Below are 22,591 nucleotides of genomic sequence, written 5' to 3' on the forward strand. Positions count from 1 at the left end.
TCCTAGGCGAAGAGAGAAATCTCCGAACCAAAGACACAGGTCACCCCAGAGTGACCCCTCTGGGAAAAGATATAACCTTAGAAATAGGGATAATATAAAAAAGCCTGATAGATATCAAGACATTGATACACGTCCCTCTCAATCTTTTCAGACTTCCTCGCAGAAATCGGAAAGAAGAGGACGATCAGAACAAAGAGAAGAGCACACCAAGTCCAAAGACAAGGAACCTGCTCAGCTAAAAAAGAAATTACAATTTCTAAAAAAGAAGGTAGCCAGTATCAAGGTAGTTAACAATGCCGAGAATACTGAGGACACAACTGAAAAACGGAGAGTGGGCTCAGACAATGCTAGACAGTGCAGCAGAAGTGAGCATAGCTCGCAAAGTCCTTATGAATCATCTGGAGACAGTGGACACGAATGAATATCTTCAAGTGGAAACTGCAGACACCAGGGTTAGCAAACCTCACAAGATATACGAGATAACATTACGTATAGAGGGAGATAAGACTAGGAAAATAAGGGGACTATTTTGGGATAACCTCTCCAAGGGTTATGACATCCTTCTAGCTGAAAAAGACTGGCCACCAGAGTTTGTCAGGGAGTGCCCTCATGGCGAAGAAGTAATTATGCTTGCCTTCTCAAATTTAATTCCAATTCATAAAAAATACACACTTGCCAGAAAGTGGGCAGTGGCTCTAGCACCTGCTTTATATAAAAATCATGTAGGATGGGATGAGGACTCCCCTCCTCACAAAATCCAGTTAAAATTACAACCTACTGCACAAAGACAGTACCCAATTAAGCAAGAAGCTAAAAAACAGGTAAATGAAATACTAGATCAGCTAGAATACCAGGGGGTGATTGAAACTTGCACCTCACAAATGAACAACCCTTTGTTTCCGGTCTCCAAACCAGACAATTCATATCGTCTAGTTTTGGATTACCGACACCTTAACCCATGTTGCAAAACTTTTGCAGTGCAAAACTCACACAGTGCTGCACTAATGAATAACATAGTGCGCATAAAATATAAAACAACCTTAGACATCTCCAATGGATTCTTTTGTCAAAACATAGCACCAGAGAGCAGATATTTAACTGCATTCTCAGTAAATGGCACTCAAAAACAATTCTGTCGGTTAGCCCAGGGGTACAAGAACAGCCCGGGGGTATTCTCAGCGAGAGTAACAGAATTACTTCAACTATATGATGATGAAGCATTATCTTATGTCGATGACATTTACTTAACAGATGATGACTTGGAGACTCACTTGAAAAGAGTGAACACCATAATACTTGGGTTCGCTGCAGAGGGTTACAAATTTAACTTTAAAAAATCCAGAATTGCCCATCTGACAGTCCTATTCTTAGGATATGAGTTATCAAGTGAAGGCAAAAGCCTGGCTGACAATTTCCTAGAGAAATGTGCCGTACTCCAAGCACCTAGAACACTAAAAAACTTACAGTCGATTCTAGGCTTCCTAAATTTCGGAAGAACATACATTGCAAACTACGCAGAAAGGGTCAAACCCCTTTATGATCTAATTAAACCAGATTTTAAAAGATCCAATTGGACTCAAATACACACAGAAATTTTGAGATCTTTACAAACAGACATGCTAATTAAAACAAAATTAGAAACACGTGATAACACACGCAATCTTGTGATTCGAGTCATCCCAGGGAGATGCGGATTCACATACCTGACCTCTAATGAGGGAGAAAAGGTACCAATTGCATTCAAATCACACTTGTACACAAAAGCTGAACAGAAATTCAGCAACAAAGAAAAAATTGTTCATGCAGTTCAAACCGCAATAGCTAGAGAAAAAGATCAAGCAGACGGTAGACATATCACAGTCAGAACAGCTGAATCAGCCTTTGAGGCATTAACAACACCGTGTAATTTACCAACAACAACATTGGATCCAGAATGGTTACAATGGGTGAATTCAATCACAACGGACAAAGTATACTACTACTTTGATCCAGAACTAGAAGAATTGAAAAATCTAGCATATGAAGAAACATATCCTCTGCCAATCGACATTCTGCCTTTACGACATTACGCCTGTGTAATCTATACAGACGGACATGCACAACCCTCCGTTTGGGGAGAACAAGCATACAACCCCACATGTGAGATTACAAAAGAAGTGTGGCGCGGAGGTAAACTAAAACCTCTATTAACAAAGACACACTCAGTAGAAACTAATTCAGAACAACAAACTGAAATATTAGCTTTGAAAATGGCGCTAGATAATGCGGATCGCGAATTCCCAACACTTATAGTGTCAGATTCATATTACTGCGTCAAATCATATAACAGCGATTTGCAGACATGGATTCAAAACGGTTACAAAGATGACACAGATGCACCAATAAAGCAGAAACTGCTCTGGGAACAAATAGCTCTTTTACAAAAAGAACTACCAAAGACTCACGTGACTCACTCACTGAGTCATCAGCGTGATGGCGTTCACGTTGTAGGGAATTCATTGGCTGAAACAGCCGCAGCGGCAGCCACTAAATCGGCTCCCGTAGTTCGAAAAAAGCGTACATTAAAATACATTGACGGTGAAACAGTGCTGGCGGTGAAAACATCATCAAAAGGCGACTGCTCAGCGTTTCCGATCAACTATCCACTCAATCTTACATACATAATCGATGCAAACTCCGTCCCTTTTGCTCGAATCCCTGGAGTGGGGGATAGAGTGATTCCAAACATGGACAGGAGAAACTTGTTAATCGCAGACGCACACATGGGCGAGGGTCTCAGACACCTTAAACTGGTAGATTCTCTGGAAGAATTACAATCACGGTACTGGTGGCCAGGCATGAGCCTGCGTCACACCATGTTTGTAAAAAACTGCCCAAACTGCAACAGAGATCGCAGTGGGGAGAGAAACAGTTTAATACCTCGTCGTTCTACTCCAGGAAAAATCAGGAGTAAAAAGGAAGGGTTGCGATTAACATATACAGGCTAGTTTCCACTTATAATGTAGATCACCAGCACTCGGCTGACGTCCGGACTGTTATACAAAGATTTGCGGGTCTAAATGGCATATACGCTAAGCGCATGCTATGTTTGACTATTGTTTTCACTCAAGCGCTCCAGCCAGGGGGGAAACATGGCCAAATGAGCATAGTCCAGCGGGAATCTTCTCACTTCCTTCCTGAGGGTACGGGACGGTGTAAAGAAAAAACCAAGGCATAAAGCAATCTATAACGGAAAGGATATTAGGTTCGGGAGCTGGGTGGGTCAAACATCTAATAAGTGTCCAACGTAGTCTCAATAACTTGCCAAGAAATTCTCTGAAGGGATTCAGTGCGTACGAATTATTATTTGGAACTAGGATGATGATCTCTGACATTGATAGTCAGACTTCAGTGGTGAAAGAAAAAGCCTTTGATATCAAAGACCGTTTGGCTATTTTGCAGGACTTAAACAAAACAAGAAAAGACCTGAGCAACATAAAGTTGAAACAACAGCCAACAACCACTGAAGAACCACCACCTGTCCCAGCAAGACCTGTCTGGATTCCAAAAGTCGGGGATCTAGTCAGGGAAAAGATCGCGGTAAAGAAGGAATTTGGGCCTTCTTACAGAAAAGCAGTTCCTGTCTTGTCTATCAACGGGACAAGATCAGTTGTACTACCGCCACTTGCTGGTAAAAAGGAGAACCGAGTTGTATCCATCGACCTGGTAAAACCACAACATGTGGCCGATAACAAACAGTAGGCCAAGTGGACTCCCAATAAGTAGCAGAACACCAAGGTTTGCTACCAGTACAGAGGTCCTAACGAAGAGGCTCATCACATTCGAAACGCCTACAGAAGAACAACAAGGACTATGCAGCAATGCAATAGAACTCAGACCTCTGAAAACCCAAATAAAAACATTTAGCAGAGACACACCAATCTATAATGAAGTACCAAGTGAAAATGCAACCAATGAACCAATTGGAACAATTGACAGAACTGCATCCGGCTACTTCATAAACTTCGATGATTCCTCTGAAGGTTTCACTGAATCAAAGACACAGCCATCATCAAAATTCTTTAAAGACAAAGCTAAGGAACTTTTGAAACAACTGAAAGAAACATATCTGATTTCCCCATGGATTGAATTTTGGGTGGGTTTTGGTGCATTTATCCTCATACTTTGGCTCATCATGATACTAACTTTGGGACGCTTCATTGAGGGAAAATATGCAAAAATGGACACAGCAAGTCAGAAAATCAACTTGATCCTCAAACCACACACATCTTCACACGTCGAGAAAAGAGAACTTTCTTCAGCCAACTTCACAGCCAATCCGATACCTGGTGGGGTAGCCTGGGACAACACTGACTATGAAATTTATGGTCCGGTCGAGATCCTGAAATATCCACACCAAATTAAGATCTCATTGAGTGACTTTGCAAAACCAAACTCATTTGCTGATGATTGGGACTTCGAAAGCAATATGATGTCTGACTTAGTAATGTCTGCTAAATTTACCAAACATGATTATTTGCAGGGTTCTACAAATTATGACAGTATGTATTGCTATAACCACTATGGTAACCACTTTTTACATAGATCTGCACAACCTAGAAATGTTTTAAATTATAATCAATGGGAACATTGTGCAACACCTCCAAAAGGGAGCTCAAGAACCGTTTACGACAAATATTCATATTTTTCAGGTTTTAACACAAGTAATGCTGAAACATTTTATTTTAAATTGTCAAACAAAACAGGGACCAAGACCATGATAACCAACACAAAATTGTTATATTCAGACTCATTCTTTGAAAAAATGAATACTTTTGGTTTTGAATATTGGGACAAAAATGTTGAATTGAAAAGTGTTTGGGGTACAAAAGAATGGCAAGTACAGGGTATAGAAGCTTTGTTTAGAGCCTGCATGATCCCAGAACAAATGATATTTTTAAATGACACTGTTCAACAATCCACCTGTCTTGGCCTAGCCAAAATCAAAGATTTAAATAAACCGTCTATTCCAAAGCCAACAATGTTTAGCAATAACTCTGATACAGATGAAGAGATAGACGTAAACCATATATTAAACCAAAACAGAACACATCCTAATTGGAAACAGTGGTTGATCTGGCCCACAGATACTAATAACTGTCAAGACAGATTCCTGAACAAAACACAGGGGTTCAAAATGACCAGGCCAGACCCTAGATATCCTCAAAGACATCACCCAGGGATAATAACAACCTACAGTGTGGGCAAATTATGCCTTCAATGGCTACAAACTTCCACACTGGCAGAAATTAAGCAACACCTAACTTTACTTACTGATGGTGCTGACTTGCGTGATTTCACTTTGGGACCACGCAAACAGCGTCAAAAGCGTTTCATAGCAGCCTCTGTATATGCAGCATACAATGAGGCCTGGAAGGTTACTCAAATTGAAACAGCAGAGAGAATACGGGAAATTGACCGTATTAATTTGGAAAAATCACTTTCTGTAGTGGACAATGGGTTAATGACTCTGTCCTCCAGAATTTTTTCTTTGGACAGCATTGTGTCGTCAGCAATCGATATATTATCGCAAGACTTACTGTTATTACAACACGGTCAGTCACAATTGCGTTCTATTGTACAGCTTGGCTGGACGTTACAAAATCTGAGTTCAGGCTATGTGCCTTGGCGTTTAATCAACACAACGTCACTATTCCAAATCTTTAACCTTACTGATAGACAAATCGGTATGGCACAAAAGGGTGCTGATTATACAATCTTGAGCATTGAAAAACTAGAAAGATTACCAATGACAATGTCAGAACGACCTGTCAGTGAATGGTCAATACATGGGATAATAAATATTCCAATCTCAACCTTCAGGTTTCAATACTGCCAAAAATATATACAGGCTGGCATGTACGAGAAATTGGGAAAGGGGTACCTTAAAACAACATGGAACCTGCCATATTCACATGCATGTGTCAGTAATAAAGGACAGAAAGTGTTTATTAGTGGCAACAATTGTGCGATGTCACTAAGTGGCACACTTCTGTGTAACGGAATTAGTTTGCATGGAGCCTGTGAAGGGAATTCATACAACCTTTCATGTCACCAGCAAGGCGCACCTGCATTAGAAATAGAACCATTCTTTCAAAGACTCTATAATGGGAGTTACATTCTTATTGTAGACCGCAGATGTTGTAGTCTTATGCCCGGGACTCCTTATCTAGTAACTACGACTGCGAAGGTCAAGTGCTGTGGACGCTCGTTGTTCCCCAGCTCCTTCCCAGACAGGGAGGCAAGGGCATGGCCCGATTTGAAAATTACTTCTATTCGAATAGATACTTTAAGCAGAATGAAAACAGTCCTTCTTCAGACGCCTACCAGGCTCTCGTCATCAAAAGAAACGTATGATCTACAAGTCGCAAGGACGACTGCAGAGATACATACATTATTATCAACTAATTCCCCCGTACATTTCGCGGAAATCCTGAATGAAATCTTAAATATTTCTGATACCAATGGGGTCTCAAAGGTATTTAAGACAGTATTTTCGATGGCATTAACACCATTCAAAGCCATACTGGGTATTTTTCCAGATTTCGTCCATTCGATTTTTGGCGGACTTCCCCTGATCTTGGGACTAATTGCAGGAATCCTATTCTTAGTCCTTATTTTTCGTTATGGCAACCCATGTCACAGACAAAACTCTTGCGACAAGGGAAGAAACAATCCTAGCCATTGGATACCGGGACCGGATATCAAAAATCCTGGGACTCTCCCGGCTTAGAGACCTGAACATGACTTGGTTTCTATCATTTCGACCAATGTGGCAAAGATGTGTTTTACCTGTATTGAGGTGTCTGCTATGCGGAGAAGAATGCGTGTTAGACACCTGTCTGACGCTACAATCGGATGCGCCGATGGATGCAGAAACATTGTTGAGCCCGATCAAGGTTCATGCTTTGTGCTGCCCTCAAAGGCTACCAATCCTGATGACGGCATTCGTGGAAGCTTCACCACTACGATTGATGGGTAGTGAAGTTCAAGATGAAAGCAGCATCGAACAGGTACGACCTTCTGTCAGCAATGCGAATCAGAATGTCAATGGAGACAATCATGCGCAAGAATGCATGATTACACCTATTTCCGAGTTAGTGGAACTTTCCCAGGAAGCTGTTGACAGTTTTTTCGAAAGCCTAAATGATATGATGTTCTCACCCGAACAGAAATAGAGACTTTTGAACAAGCCCGCACACGGCGTTCCCTGAATTCGGCCTTCAACTTTAAATAATAAAGTCACATGAACTATTTTTCACTCCAGTTCACGGACAGCAACTCTTTCAGTAGCCCCAATTCATTTTTTCGGTTTTTCGGGACACTTATCTTCTGCTTAAAGTAAGAAACTATTCCTAAAGAACTAAGATTTCTATTTCTTAGATACTTTATAGACATTAGCTGCCCGCTGGCATGTTCATAAATATTTTATTCTGTGATGGAATGGTCTCGAAACTTTTTTCTGTATTTAAGAAACCATTTCATGTGTAATTCTCATATACCATACAAGCAATAATGTATACAAATGCGATTACTTTGGCATTATTCTACAGCCTGAGTGCATACAATATATATGTCTGCAATTTTTCAGTATATTTGAAAATTTCAAAATGCATTTATGTATTTTGGGGTGGTAAGGTATACACACTACTCTATAGTATGTTGTACTATGTTATACTATGCCTAGATTAGTAAATATGTCCATAGTTAGTGTGGAGTGGGTGTCATGTATTCCTATAGGTCCTGAATCGATCCCCCTATTCCTGACCCTATTCTAGTTAAACAAACCAACAAGTTAACTAGCAGTCAGCCCATGAGGCAGAAAACCCCCATGATGCAGATACCGTTATCTGACGCAGTCACACTACGGCACAGGAACGTGTTATCTGATTAGGTCATAACGCTTGCGATCTAATTAGACAAGCGATATTCCTCCAGCCCCTGATAAGGCATACGGAGTTCTCATAACAAATCAAACCTATGACAACCTGGGCAAAACCGTGCGGCCATTGTTTTGATTTCACCGAGAACTTTAGTAAAAGAATGTGCTAACGAGCAAGTCGTATGACATCTTTATTGACGTATCTATGTCCATCCTTACGTCAATCTCGGCACCTTAAAGGTATAAATATTACCGATCTTGCCATATGCAAACACACGCGTGGTGACGAGACGGAGCAGCCATACTTGCCGAAGCGAAGAGCAGAGCAGACCCCGCTGGCAGCAGCCCCGCCTTTCTGACGCGCTGAGAGACGCACTGCTTTCTCCTGCCGAGAATCCAGCACCGGCGTTTCTGGGCAGCCCTCCCAGGCCGCCTGGAATATCGAGACCAGTGAGAGAGATACCATTCCTCATTCATCCTAACTTCCAGGTACAGAACTGAATAACCCCTCACAGAGAATTCTTTAGTTATTCACTTGGCAAAAACAAACTTAACTTAAACTGTAACTTTCTATTCCCGCCCACGTATTAGACTTAGGTCAGGTACACGGGGTAGGCGTATCTAGAAACACCAGTTGAGTACGTTTAGTCAAATGTATATGTGTATGTAATATATTTTATTCATTTTAAAACATCTTATGGCTTAGAAACCATATCAATGTTTTTACAGTATTATTTTATACTATTGCTTTTAATGTATGCACTTTACTTAACTATAAGTATTGCAATAATATCGATCCATTTCTCTTGTATGAGAAAAGAGACTGATCAATAAATAACACCTTTTTATTGAACACGCCCGTCTCTTCCTTTTCTCTACATTCTGATGAGACTAAGAATGCACGTACTGACTGAGTAAAATAATTTGCCTTTTGTTCACACGACTCTCGAGATTGACTCTTGATTAGGGGAGAGCAAAGTTGTCATGTTCTATGGTTGTCAGAAACTAAATCCCTTCTTGTCTAATCAGGGAAGTTAAGTCTTCCTTGAACATTCGAGAAAGTTTGTAGTGAACTCTGAGCTAAGCTGGCAAACCCAAAACTTTAAGTCTAGTATCGACAGTAGTAGACCTAGTTAACGTCTGGCCTAGGCCCTTACTGCTGTAGGTATTATTCCAATGCGCAGAGCCTATTGCGAAGATAGGAACTACACTACACTTCAGGCAAACTATGATCTTTGCGGAGGCCTAGAACGTTAATGGTTCAGAAAAGGGGGTGGTGATGAACAGAGTGCCTGAATTAAGCAGACCACTCTTACCCAGTCCAAAGATCAGGGCTTGATTCATCACCGTTTTTTAGCTCACTGCACCATCCCAGCTCAGAACTTGGCTATATGCAAATTAGTCTGTTCCTGTCCCAGTGCATGATGGGAACAGGGCAAACCAAACTACCAAGCCAATTCTTGTACTGGGAAGGAAACAAGCTTCCGGGACCGGTTTCTGCCATTTCAGGCGTCGTCGGCCCGGCTTGCTTGAATCCTGATGGTGCAATGAGCAAGGGACTCACATCTGAGTATACCCTTCCACGCTTATGGTGGACAAAATGATTCAGAAAAGGGGGTGGTGATGAACAGAGTGCCTGAATTAAGCAGACCACTCTTACCCAGTCCAAAGATCAGGGCTTGATCCATCACCGTTTTTTAGCTCACTGCACCATCCCAGCTCAGAACTTGGCTATATGCAAATTAGTCTGTTCCTGTCCCAGTGCATGATGGGAACAGGGCAAACCAAACTACCAAGCCAATTCTTGTACTGGGAAGGAAACAAGCTTCCGGGGACCGGTTTCTGCCATTTCAGGCGTCGTCGGCCCGGCTTGCTTGAATCCTGATGGTGCAATGAGCAAGGGACTGACATCTGAGTATACCCTTCCACGCTTATGGTGGACAAAATGATTCAGAAAAGGGGGTGGTGATGAATCGTAGAACGTTAATGGAGCAGTTGCTACCAAGAACTGTATATACATAATTGTCATAATTTCTTTTAGCTGCTCATGGAAAACATTATAGAACTTGTTGGAATTAGGTCAGGCCCCGCTGCTTTCCCTCTAGGCAAATTTGACATTGCTATCGAGATCTCATCCCAAGTCAATAGGAGGTCTAGTTGATCCCTTTCCTCCTGGGGTAATGTCTCCCCCCATCGGAATCCAAGTACTTATGAATTAAATCCTCAGGCAGGCTTCCCAAGTCTTCTGTATAGAAGGTCTGATAATATTTATAAAAGGCAGCTCATATTTCGCCCTCTTCCGAAACCAGCCCCAAAGTAAGCTCCCTCACCATGCTAATTTGTTTGCATATAAGTTCCTGCCTGGTTCTCACTGTGAGTAAATGTCCCACCCTTTTACTACACTCATACATTTCCTCTCACTCTGCCATTAACCTTGTCTATTGCCCTTTTCAATAACTTTTCACCAAATACAGCTTTAGCTAAAGCAACTTCCATTTGGGCTTCACCTACCCCTTCTTTCTGTTGAAGGCAGGAATCAGTTTACCTTCTTTCAGGGCCTGTGAGCATAATTTTGGGTCCGTAGCTCAAATGAACAATAACAAAAAGTAAACTGTTAACACAAACTTATATAATTTTAACGCCTGATAATTAACTTTTATCTTCGACATATATTTCTTTTAAAGCTGTGTATTTTAAATTGTGAGTTTTAATTAACTGTGCAATAAAATTAATCTAATCCAATTATTTCAGGGCTAGGCTTTGTTGGGCAAGCCGCATATAATCATTTCCTTTTTTCTCCTTCTAGCCGAGAATAGAATTGTTTCTCCCCGAATGCCTGTTTTTAAGGTTTCACAAACTATACCCAATGAGGCTGTTCCCAGGTTCTTTTGCAGAAATTCTGGAGTCCACATCTTCATGTGTTCTACAGAGATTTCATCCAGTAGAAGTGTCCTCTCAAAGGTCCAAAAGGTAGGTCTTCCCCTGGAGCATCCACCCTCCACCTCTAGTACCATGGGGTTATGATCTGGAAGAAATCTCGGAAAAGATTCATTTATGCTCTTCTGCCTAACCAACGATGATACCAAAAAGTAATCCAATGTAACTTGTTTCTGCTGGGGAGCAGAATAGTAAGTGAACCTGTGTTCTAAAGATCTCATTTCGGCCCATGCATCACAACGACCGTGTGCCTGGCAAAGATTACATAGTGCTTGAAACACCTTGGGCTTCCTCCCCATATATTTTTGCCCACGCCCCCAGTCACGTGTAAGGTTGATATTGAGGTCTCCACCTTGGGGAGAGGATATAGCCTAATGACTAGTGTGGTTAACCTCAAATCTGGGGTACCGGGTCGAGTCTCTGCAATGACGCTCAATATGCTGTGATTCTGGGCAAATCACTTAATCTTCCTGTGCCTAACAAAAATGAATGTAACGCAAATGGTGCTCATGTAAAGCGGTCTGATACCTGATACCTTTGGGTCAAGTTCACGCTATTTAAAACTTCGAAAAATAAAGAGTACAATGGGGTGTTGCCAGTGCACTAGTTAATTTGATAGCCACTCTACTAAGTTAGGATCATCAGTGTTACTACCATATAGAGAATATAATGTAAAGCAAGAGAACCCTGGGGCTCTACATTCAGCTATGACCCACCGCCCCGTTACATCCACCCGGACTCGGGGAAACGGTGGGGTATATTCACAAGAACATGTGATAACTAGGGCAAGAGTAGCGTTGTAGTGTAGTTCCTATATTCCCAATAAGCTCTGCGCATTGGAATAACATAAACAATAGTTTAGACGTAGGACTGAGGTCGACTAGGTCTCTATTGAATATGTTAGACTTAATTATGAATGCCAGCTAGCTCAGAGGTCACTAGAAACTTTCTCGAGTAAACAGGGAGGTGTTAACTTCCCTGAATAGACAATAGGGGATTAGCTTCTGACAACTGCATTAACATGACAACTTTGCTCCCTCCAGAATAAGGAGTATATCTCCAGAGTCGCGGAAACAATAGATAACTATTTCACTCAGTCAATCGTGCATGCTTAGTTTCACCAGAAGAGCAGAGAAATAGAGAGACGGGCGTTTTCAATAAAAGTGGTTATTTATTGAACAGTCTTCTTTCTCATGCAAGAGAAGTGAGTTGCCACAATTGCAATACTTGTCATAAAGTAAAGTGCGTACAGTAAAAGGAGTATTATGAAATAATACTGTAAAAGCATGGTACAGTTTCTAAGCCATACCGTGTTTAAAATAGATAAAATATATACATACATAAAATCATTGACTAAACGTACTCAACTGGTGCTTCTAAGATACGACTACCCCGGTGTACCTAACCTAAGCCTAGTAGGTGGGAAGGAGTAAGTGAGCTGCAGTTTTAAGTTAAGTTAGTTTTTGCCAAGAATCTAAATCAAGAATTCTCTACGGCTCTAATCAGCTCCGTACCTTGGGTATAGAATGAAGGAGGTCTTGTATCTCGTTCTCAGGACTCGATCTCCCAGAAACCCGCAAGGGTGACTGGAAACCACTGGAGCTGGATTTCTCGGCAGGAGAAAAGACAGCGTCTCTCTCAGTGCGTCAATGGGAGGGTCGGCTTCCTTCGGCTCTCGTTACAGCTGGGCTTCGGGTAAGTAGATAGCCGATCTGCTCCAAACCACCGTGTGTTTGTTAGGGCAGCTGTTGGTATATTTATACCTGGAAGGTGCCGGGTTTGACGTAAGGTTGGACATAAGACGTCACTAAGAACTTGCAGTTCATTCAGGACTCCAGGAGTTCTTGGACAAATCAAAACAAAAGCAGGGGGAATTCCCGGGCTGCTGGAGGCTTGGTTTGTTTAAAGAACGCAAGGTACTTTCTAGGAGTCTATGGGAGTAGCCTTGCCGTATTTGGACTGCATTGGCTATGACTAAATATGGATATGATTCTTATGCCTTTATAAGGATATGATTTGTTATAACCACATAAGGGCATAAATCGGGAATATTTAAATAGGGTCCTAGATACGTTCACAACACCCACTCCACATATAATGTCCATTATTACTAAATACTAAGCAATATTAAACATATACCTATGCATGTGTTTTCCAGCCCACCCCAAAATACAGAAAATGCATTTGAAATGGTATGTACACGAAAAATGAGTAGTATACTGTACGCTTTTCAAGCAATGATATCATTCAGATTATGCATATATTGTACATTGGATTGATGACTGAATCATGAAAATTACATTTATGAATGGCTCTTAATACAGAAGAGAAGGTCGAGACAATTTCATCACATATTTATACAATACTGTACATGTGCTAGAGGCTAATTCAGAATATTGTCTCTAGAATTTGAAAATAGAAATCTTGTTCTCTAAGAATAGTTCTACTTTAAGCAGAGTACCATGTGCCAAAAAAAGGTAAATATTTTAGGAACGGGAAAAGAATTTCGCTTTCAGGGCAAAAAATTGTTCAAAATGTTTTTTAGGAGTTCTGTTTATCAAAACTGAAGGCCGAATTCAGAGTTCAGGGAATACTGTGTGCTCATGTTTTCAAAAGTTATTCAAAAGTTATTCTCGTTGCTAGGAGAGAACATTAACTCAGATAGGCTGGCAAAGAATTTATCTACAACAGTAGGTGAAAGTTGGACCAGGTCCGAAAAAGTAGAAATTATGCATATGTGAGACGCATTGCCATCATCGATGTCTGGATCAGCAATGCTCACTGAAGGTTGTACCTGTGTGCCGCTTTCATCTCGTACCTCACCGCCACCTAATCGTAATGGTGAGGTCTCAACGAATGCTGTCATCAGAATAGGTAGCCGCTGGGGACAACACGTTGCATGAGCCGTTACCGAACCAAGCAAAGTATCGATATCCATAGGTACTGCTGATGGTAGTGTAAGACAGACGTCCAACGTGCATTCTTCTCCACATAGCAGGCATCGTAGAACATGTAAGATGCAATCTTGCCAGATTGGTCTGAATGAAAGAAACCAGGTAGTATTCAGATCTCTTAGCTTCGCCAAGCCGAGGACCTTAGTAATCCTTTCTCTGTATCTCATTGCTAGGATCGTTTCTTCCATTGTTGCCTGGGTTTTGTCTGTGACTTGACTTGCCATATCGGAGCAGAAGGAACAAAAATAAAATTCCCGCTACGAGTCCCAAGATGAGAGGCAGGCCGCCGAACACAGAGTGCACGAAATTCGGGAAGATGCTCAGGACTGTTTCAAAGGGTGCTAATAGTCCCTAAAAAATTGTCTTAAATACATTTGCGATGCCACTGGTATCAGACATGTTTAAGATTTGACCTAACATTTCTACGAAATGTACGGGGCAATTGGTTGATAATAATGTATGTATCTCTGCCGCTGTCCTTGCAACTTGCAGATCATACTTCTCTTTGGACGAGGTTAAAGGCACAGTTGTCTGTAAAAGAATAGACTTCATTCTGCTTAAAGTATCAATTCGAATAGAAGAGATATTCAGAGAAGGCCATATTGCTGCCTCCTTGTCTGGTTTGCTGTTTGGATACAATACTTGCATATAGCAAACGACCCTGGAAGTAACGCTCACGAGATAGGCTATTCCTGGCACCATGCCACAACAGCTGTGGTCACTTATTATAACGTAGCTGCCGTTGGAAAGCTGTCTGAAAAAAGGCTCTATCTGTGTTGCAGGGGTGCCGTGCAGATGACATGAAAGGTTATTTGATGAACCTTCGCAGGCTCCATGCAAGTTAATACCTTGACACAAAAGTGTACCGCTTAGTGAATTTTTACAGTTGTTACCACTAAGAAATACCTCTTTTTTCCCTTCACTATAACATCGATGTGTATAAGGTAAATTCCAGGTCGACTTGATGTATCCTTTACCCAACCTTTCATACAGGCCTGCTGGTATATACTTTTGGCAATATTGAAACTGAAAAGTCGTTATCGGAATTGTGATTGTACCATGTATTATCCATTCAATGACAGGTCGTTCTGACATTGTCAATGGTAACTTTCGAGTTTTTCAATGCTTAGTATCGTATAGTCTGCTCCTTTTTGTGCCAAAGAAATGTGTTTATCTGTAAGGTTAAGGATAGAAATTAATGACGTTTTGTTGATTAGACGCCATGGCACGTAGCCTGAACGCAGATTTTGTAACGTTCAGCCTAGCTGTAAAATAGAACGTAATTGGGACTGGCCATGTTGCAACATTACTTGTGATAAAGGGATGCACACCTATTTTAACACATTTCTTTTCTTCTCCAATTTTGTCTGTCCTCCTTTATCAATTGCGTGCAGATCGGTTATTAGGCGTGCCCCACTGCCATCAGTCAAAATGAACTTGTATGTGATGGGACTACATCTAGCCCCAAAAAACCAGTCGCACAGCTTCATGCCGCCCCTGGCGTGCATGTTTTCACCAAATTTTTTACCATTTCTTATGATGTTCCAACTTTTCTCCATTATTTTTTAACTTCTCGTAAAACGTTATATTCACTCTTTAATCCAAATCCACTAAACCGGATAAAATGCCCATTTTCAATTTTCTACTATTCAGACTGTGCCCATCCAGGCCTCTTGTAAGAATATGAGAGATGCAAAGTTCATCGCAAGCAGTCTTTATTTCATGTGTAAACCCAATGCATTTCGGGCAGCTTGGTGCCCTTCTTCGGGGGTCACTACAATTAATAATAACAGAATAATTATTAGCACTATTGTTATGCAGATGTACATTACAACAAAATTCCCTTAACATTATGCATTTTCTAACGTTGCCTGTCTGCACTTTACATCTTATCTTTCCCCTCTCACTTATATACTGTGTGTATTGCACGCAAATCCCTCCTTCTCCTTTTCTAACCTTACCCCTCCGTCCTAATCCACCTCTAAACACTTGATCCCAGACTTCCACCCTTCCTTCACCATAAACCTCCTCAAACCCTCTATTTAACTGTTCAAATATCCCAAGTAGAAAAACGTCTTAATATCCCAAAATGAAAAGCGTCTTGACTCGAAGTTTAAAGCTGCTGTCAACAGATGTCAAAGTTTATATAAACATGTGTTTTTTACGGCCTCTTTTCACTGCTTTCTTATTACTTAAACCTCGGCATCCCATTCCGTCACCCACATTTCATCCTAATATCACCGAATGAAAAAGCGTCTTGACTCGAAGTTTTAAGCTGCTATCAACGGATGTTAAAGTTTATACAAACGTATTTTACGGCCTGTTCTCACTGCTCTCGTAACATTTAGAACTTGACATTCCACTCCGTCTCCCCCATGCTTCTACATTATGAGTCAAAGCGTATCTTCCAACCCCCTTCCCTGCATACCTGCTGTGCTTGTAGTTAAAAAGCTATCGTCCTCGCCATCTTTCTCGAACAGAAATCCATTTACCTGTTCCCGCCTCCTTATTTGTAGCTCTCTATCCCTATGCTCTCTCTCCCAATTGGCTAAGGCTCCATGAGCTTCCCGCCCTTGCGTGCCTTCTTCCTGCAACATTAGCATATCCTGTTCTATTATATCAATAGCAGATGATACAATGCTGTCCAGTGAATACATTCTGGAGGACAGAGTCGTTAACCCATTGTATACTACAGACAGTGATTTTTCCAAATTAATACGATCAATTTCTCGTATTTTTTCAGCAGTTTCAATTTACATTACTTTCCAAGCTTCGTTGTAAGCAGCATATATACCGGCGTATATGAAACGTTTTTGACACTTTTTGCGAGGTCCCAATATGAAATCTCGCAAGTCAGCACCTTCTTTAAGTAAAGTCAAGTGTTGCTTAATTTCAGGCAGTGTGGATCTCTGTAGCCATCCCAGGCATATTTTCCCTACACTATATGTTGTAACTATCCCTAGATGTTGTCTCTGGGAATATCTTGGGTCTGGCCTGGTCTGTTTGAACCCCTGAGTTTTGTTCAGGAATCTATCTTGACAGTTACTAGTGTCTGTGGGCCAGATCAACCATTTTCTCCAATCAGGATTTGTTCTGTTTTTTGTAAAATATGGGATACGTCTATCTCCACATCTGTAGTGCTATTACTATCAGGTATGGGCTTTGGAATAGACGGTTTGTTTAAGTCCTTTATCTTGGCTAGGCCAAGACAGGTAGTTTGTTGAATGGTGTCATTCAGGAACATTATTTGTTCTGGGATCATGCAGGCTCTAAATAATGATTCTAGACCTTGTACCTGCCAATCTTTTGTACCCCAGATGGTTTTTGTCTCAATGTTGTTTTTCCAAAATTCAAAACCAAATGTAGACATTTTTTCATAAAATTTTGCAGAATAAATCAATTTAGTATTTGTCAACATGTTTTTCATTCCTGTCTCATTCAACATTTTAAACTAAAACATTTCTGGATCTGTGTTGTTAAACCCTAAGAAGTATGGGAATTTCTCATAAAATGTTTTCGAGCTGCCTTTTGGCGGTGTTGGACAATGTTCCCATTGATTATAAGTAAAAACATTTCTAGGATTAGCAGATTTATGCAAATAGTGATGACCATAATGATTACAGCAATACATTTCTTCATAATTTGATGAGCCTTCTAAATAATCATGCTCTGTGGATTTTGCTGACAATTCTAAATCTGACATCATATTATTAATATTTTCAAAGTCCCAATCATCAGAGAAAGTACTTGGTGTCACAAAATCACTTAATGAAACCTTGAACTGATGTGGATATTTCAAGAGTTCGACCGGGCCATAGATTTCGTAATCAGTAGCGTCCCATGCTACACCACCAGGTATAGGAATTGCTGTGATGTTCACTGATGATAGTTCTCTTTTTTCAATGTGAGAAGATCTGTGAGGCTTTAGGACCAAGTTGATGTTCTGACTTGCTGTGTCCATTGTACTATATTTTCCATCAATGAATGTTCCCAAGCTTAAAACTAAAATGAGCCAAAGTAGGAGGAAGAGTACACCTAACACAATCCATAATTCAATCCATGGTGAAATCAGATATGTTTCTTTGAATTGATGAAAGAGTTCTGTAATTTTTTCTGTGAAAGTTTTAGTTGCTGGCGTTTCTTCATGTTCACTTGGATCATCAGAAAAGTCTTCGAAATTGATGAAGTAGCCAGATGCAGTTCTGTCAATAGTTGGAATTGCTTCCGGATTGTTATTAATCTTTGATTCAGTATGTTCAGAGGCTACATCATTGTAGATTGGTGATTCTTGACGAACTGTTGCAATTTGGGTTTCAAGAGGCACAAGTTCCATTGCTTTGTTGCATAGTCCTTTTTTATACACTGCAGGTTTATCAAATATGATTAGTCTCTCAGTTTGAACCTCTTGGATTGTAGCAAGGTTTGATCTTCTGCTACTTCTTAGGAGTCCACTGGGCCTACTACTTATTATTGCCCACATGATTGTGGTTTTAGCAGGTCGATTGATATAACTATGTTCTCCTTTTTACCAGCAATGGGCGGTAGTACTACTGATCTTGTTCTGCTGACAGCTAAGACAGGTACTGCTTTTCTGTAAGAAGGCCCAAATTCCTTCTTAACCGCAATATTTTCTCTGACCAGATCCCCAATCTTTGGAATCCAGACAGGCCTTGATGGGACAAGTGGTTTTTCTTCAGTGGCCGTTGGCTTTAGTTTTATGTTATTTAGACTTCTTCTTGTTTCATTTAAGTCCTGTAAAACAGCCAAACGATCTTTGATATCAAAGGTTTTTTTATTCCACCACTGAAGTCTGACAATCAAGGTCACATTCTGGTACCAAACAAAAGTTCATACGGAGTGATACCTCTTAGAGAATTTCTTGGCAGATTATTAAGACTACGTTGGACACTTGTTAGATGTTTGACCCACCCGTCACCCGAACCTAATACCCTCGCTGTTATAGATTGCTTTATGTCACGTTTTTTTCTCTCCACTACCGCATTTCCCTCGGGATGGAATGGACTAGAGTACCGCAATGCAATGCCCAAGCTGGCCATGGCCTCCTTGTAAGCGTGCGAGCTAAACGCAGGACCCTGGTCAGAATGTAGCATGCCAATTGCGTATGTGCCGATAAAGACTCGCAAATCTTTTATAACAGTTTTGGCGTCAGCCGAGCGCTGGGGCCACATCCAAATGAATCTCGTGCAGGAATCCACTGCGACCATGATATATTTATAGTTGCCGTCCCTTTGTAAGGGATCACAGTGGTCCAGGTAAACACATGCTAATGGTTTATCTGAGATTAGAAGGGGCGTCTGTGCTGGTCGTTTCACTGTTGATACCTTCATTTTTTGGCATTTTTCACATTCTAAAACATAGTTTCTAGTTTGTTTTCTCATGCGTGGCCACCAGTATCTCTGTTTTAATAATGATACTGTGGCGGAAACACCAGCATGTGCAGAAGCGAGCCCTTCATGTGCCGCTAAAATTAGTCCTAACCTGTGTTCCATGTTTGGAATTGCTCTATCCCCCACTCCAGAAATTCGAGCAAAAGGAACATTATTCGCATCAGTTGTGTATGAGTACTTTACTGGAAAGCCTTTCGGGAGTGTTTTACCACCGTCTTTTACTGAAGCACTGACAACTTGTATTATCTCGCTGTCTATTTTAGTTTTTGACCGGGTATCGGCAGCTACGGAAGCTGTTTGCACAGCTGTCTTTGCGGCCTCATCAGCCAATGAATTCCCTGCAACGTGAACGCCATCACGTTGATGACTCAGTGTATGTATCACGTGAGTCTTTTGTAGTTCTTTCTGTAAAATAACTACTTGTTCCCAAAGCATTTTATGCTTGATTGTGCCAACTTTTGCATCTTTGAAACCGTTTTGAACCCAGTTCTGCTAGTATTTATTGTAAGACTGGACGCAATAATAGGAATCGCACACTATCAGTGTGGGGAATTCGCGATCGGTATTTTCAAGTGCCATCTTGAAAGCCTGTAGTTCAGCTCGCTGAGATGTACAATCTCCGAGTGATTGAGTTTTAGTGACCAATATATGCTTGTTTACCCCCAACTGCGGGTTGTGCTGAACCGTCTGTATATATTATACAGCCGTAGTTTTCGAGAGGCAGAATTTCAGTCGGCAGAGAACATTCATATTCGTATTGGAGAAATTCTTGCGTTTTTAAGTTAGGATCAAATTCGTATACTACGTCTGATGCAGCAAGAGAATTAACCCATTGTATCCATCTCGGATGTAGAGCTTTAGCATTCGGAATGCTTGCTCTTGTCACTGCCTCTAGGGCAGGTACAGGTGTAACGATTATTATATGCTTTCCTTGTACGAGGGCTCTTTCTTTTGCTACAGCAGTTGAAACCGCAGTCAGAATTTTTTCAGTAGAACTGAATTTCATTTCAGCTTGTGTGTACATATGTGATTTATAAGCTATTGGTACCGTTTCTCCCTCATTAGAGGTCAGGTACGTAAATCTGCATCTTCCTGGGATGACTCGGATTACAAGGTTGCGTTCCTTTGCGCGTGTTTGCAGTTTTGTTTTAGTTAACATGTCTGTTTGTATTGATCTTAAAATTTTTGTGTGATTTTGTGTACAATTAATTGGTTTGAAATCAGGTTTTATAAATTCGTAGAGTGGTTTAACCCTCTCTGCATAGTTTAGAATGTAAGTTCTTCTGAAATTCAGGAAACCTAGAATTGATTGTAAGTTTTTCAGCGTTTTTGGAGCTTGGATTACTGCACACTTCTCTAAGAAGTTGTCTGCTAGGCTTTTGCCTTCACTTGATAATTCATATCCCAAAAATAGGACAGGGAGGTGGGCAATTGATGACTTTTTAAAGTTAAATTTGTACCCTTCAGCTGCGAACCCAAGTATAATGGTGTGCACTCTTTTCAAGTGTGTCTCCAGGTCACTGGTTACTAGTGTGTGTGGTGTGTGTTAACTGAGTAGTGCTGAGGCGGAAGCCGGGACGGTGATTGAAAATTGTAAATCTGTTTTTAAAATTGTTAATCTGCTGAACTGCTGATTTTTAAACGCGCACCAAAAAATTTAGAGGGACATCACCCACCCTGTTTTTTATTTCATTTTGGCATTAACAGGAGCTCAATCGCCCCACTTGCCTTCATTTCCGCCCCCACCGCAGCCGAGTAGGCGCTGCCGGGGTCCCGCCATCTTGAGTGAGGAGCAGGAGCAGGACGAGCAGACTAGTGCTAGGCCCCTCCCGCCCTCGCCAGTATAAAAGCCAATCTAAAAAACATACCCCCTCTGATTACTGGTGTGTGTGGTGTGTGTTAACTGAGTGGTCCTGAGGCGGAAGCCGGGACGGTGATTGAAAATTGTAAATCTGTTTTTAAAATTGTTAATCTGCTGAACTGGCGATTTTTAAACACGCACCAAGAAATTTAGAGGGACATCACCCACCCTGTTTTTTATTTCATTTTGGCACAAATAGGAGCTCAATCGGCCCACTTGCCTTAATTTCCGCCCCCACCGCAGCCGAGTAGGCGCTTCCGGGGTCCCGCCATCTTGAGTGAGGAGCAGGAGCAGGGCGAGCAGACTAGTGCTAGGCCCCTCCCGCCCTCGCCAGTATAAAAGCCAATCTAAAAAACATACTGTAGTATTCTGTAATTGTGCCCCCTTGGCACTAGTAGTTGGAACCCTGGGTGTTGGGAGTTCTGAGGTTAGGTGTGGAATGTTGACAGTTTTGTCAGTTGAACGCTGTAGCTTGCTCATGTCGCTGTGTTGCTCTTGAGCCAATAAACTTATTCACAAGCTTTCTGTGTCAACGTCCATTCAACAATACTACAGAAATGATGGCGACGAGGCTCAAGAGCATGAAACGGACCTGCTGACTCACCTCGTTATTTTGGAGTCTCGACGAAGAAGGAGGAAAAACTTCAGCACAGGCGAGGAGGAAGAATTTCAGCTTAGGCGAAAAGGAATCTTGGTCAGAGCGGAGCAGACGTCGACGGACACTGTCAGATAAGTGTTCCGTGTGTATTTACTTCGCGCTGCGCATCTAGCTGAAGAGCGGAGAAGAGCTTCGCAACAGCCGTGGTTGGCGCTGAGTGGAGCGTGTGGTTGGCAACGTATAGTCACGTTACTGACGTCCTGACGGCCATTTTAAGAAAAAGCTTCAGTCAACAATGACGCTTTTGGTTGGCAACGTGGAACCACGCACGCAGCGGCCATTTTAAATAACACGATTTAGACGTGGTTGGCAAAGTCTCCTCACGTTTAATTTCCAGACTCTGTGGGCTATACTTTTGTGCGCTACACGCTGTTGGGCAAAGAAAAAAAAAAGAGAATATCCTCCACTATAACTTTTGGCATTTAATTCAATTAATTTGTGGAATCATTACTCAAAAATAAAAAATAAAAATAAAAATAAAAAAACAAGTAATTTTTAAGCATTGAAGTCTTAACTCATGCATTCAGATTTGCAAGCTATCAACCAGTGTCTCATTACATGCTATCAACTAGTGTCCTACCACCCAAGAACGTTCATAAGATAACATTATCTTTTATTCATCAATTGACACGGCGACATCACAAAACTTATTCTTATTCAAGATTGTTTACTTTATCTTCCTTCTAATCGCCATGCAGTCAGTTTCTCCTCCACCTCCTTTTCTGGAGACACCAGGGAATCCACCGATAATCTGGAGGAAGTGGTTCGACGCTTTCGAGACTTATCTGGGTGCCATAGGCGCTTCAAGGTATCGCGCAGAAAGAAAGAAGTGTCTTCTGTTGCATTCATTGG

Source organism: Lissotriton helveticus, chromosome 10, assembly GCF_964261635.1.
Source record: "Lissotriton helveticus chromosome 10, aLisHel1.1, whole genome shotgun sequence".
NCBI classification, from domain to species: domain Eukaryota; kingdom Metazoa; phylum Chordata; class Amphibia; order Caudata; family Salamandridae; genus Lissotriton; species Lissotriton helveticus.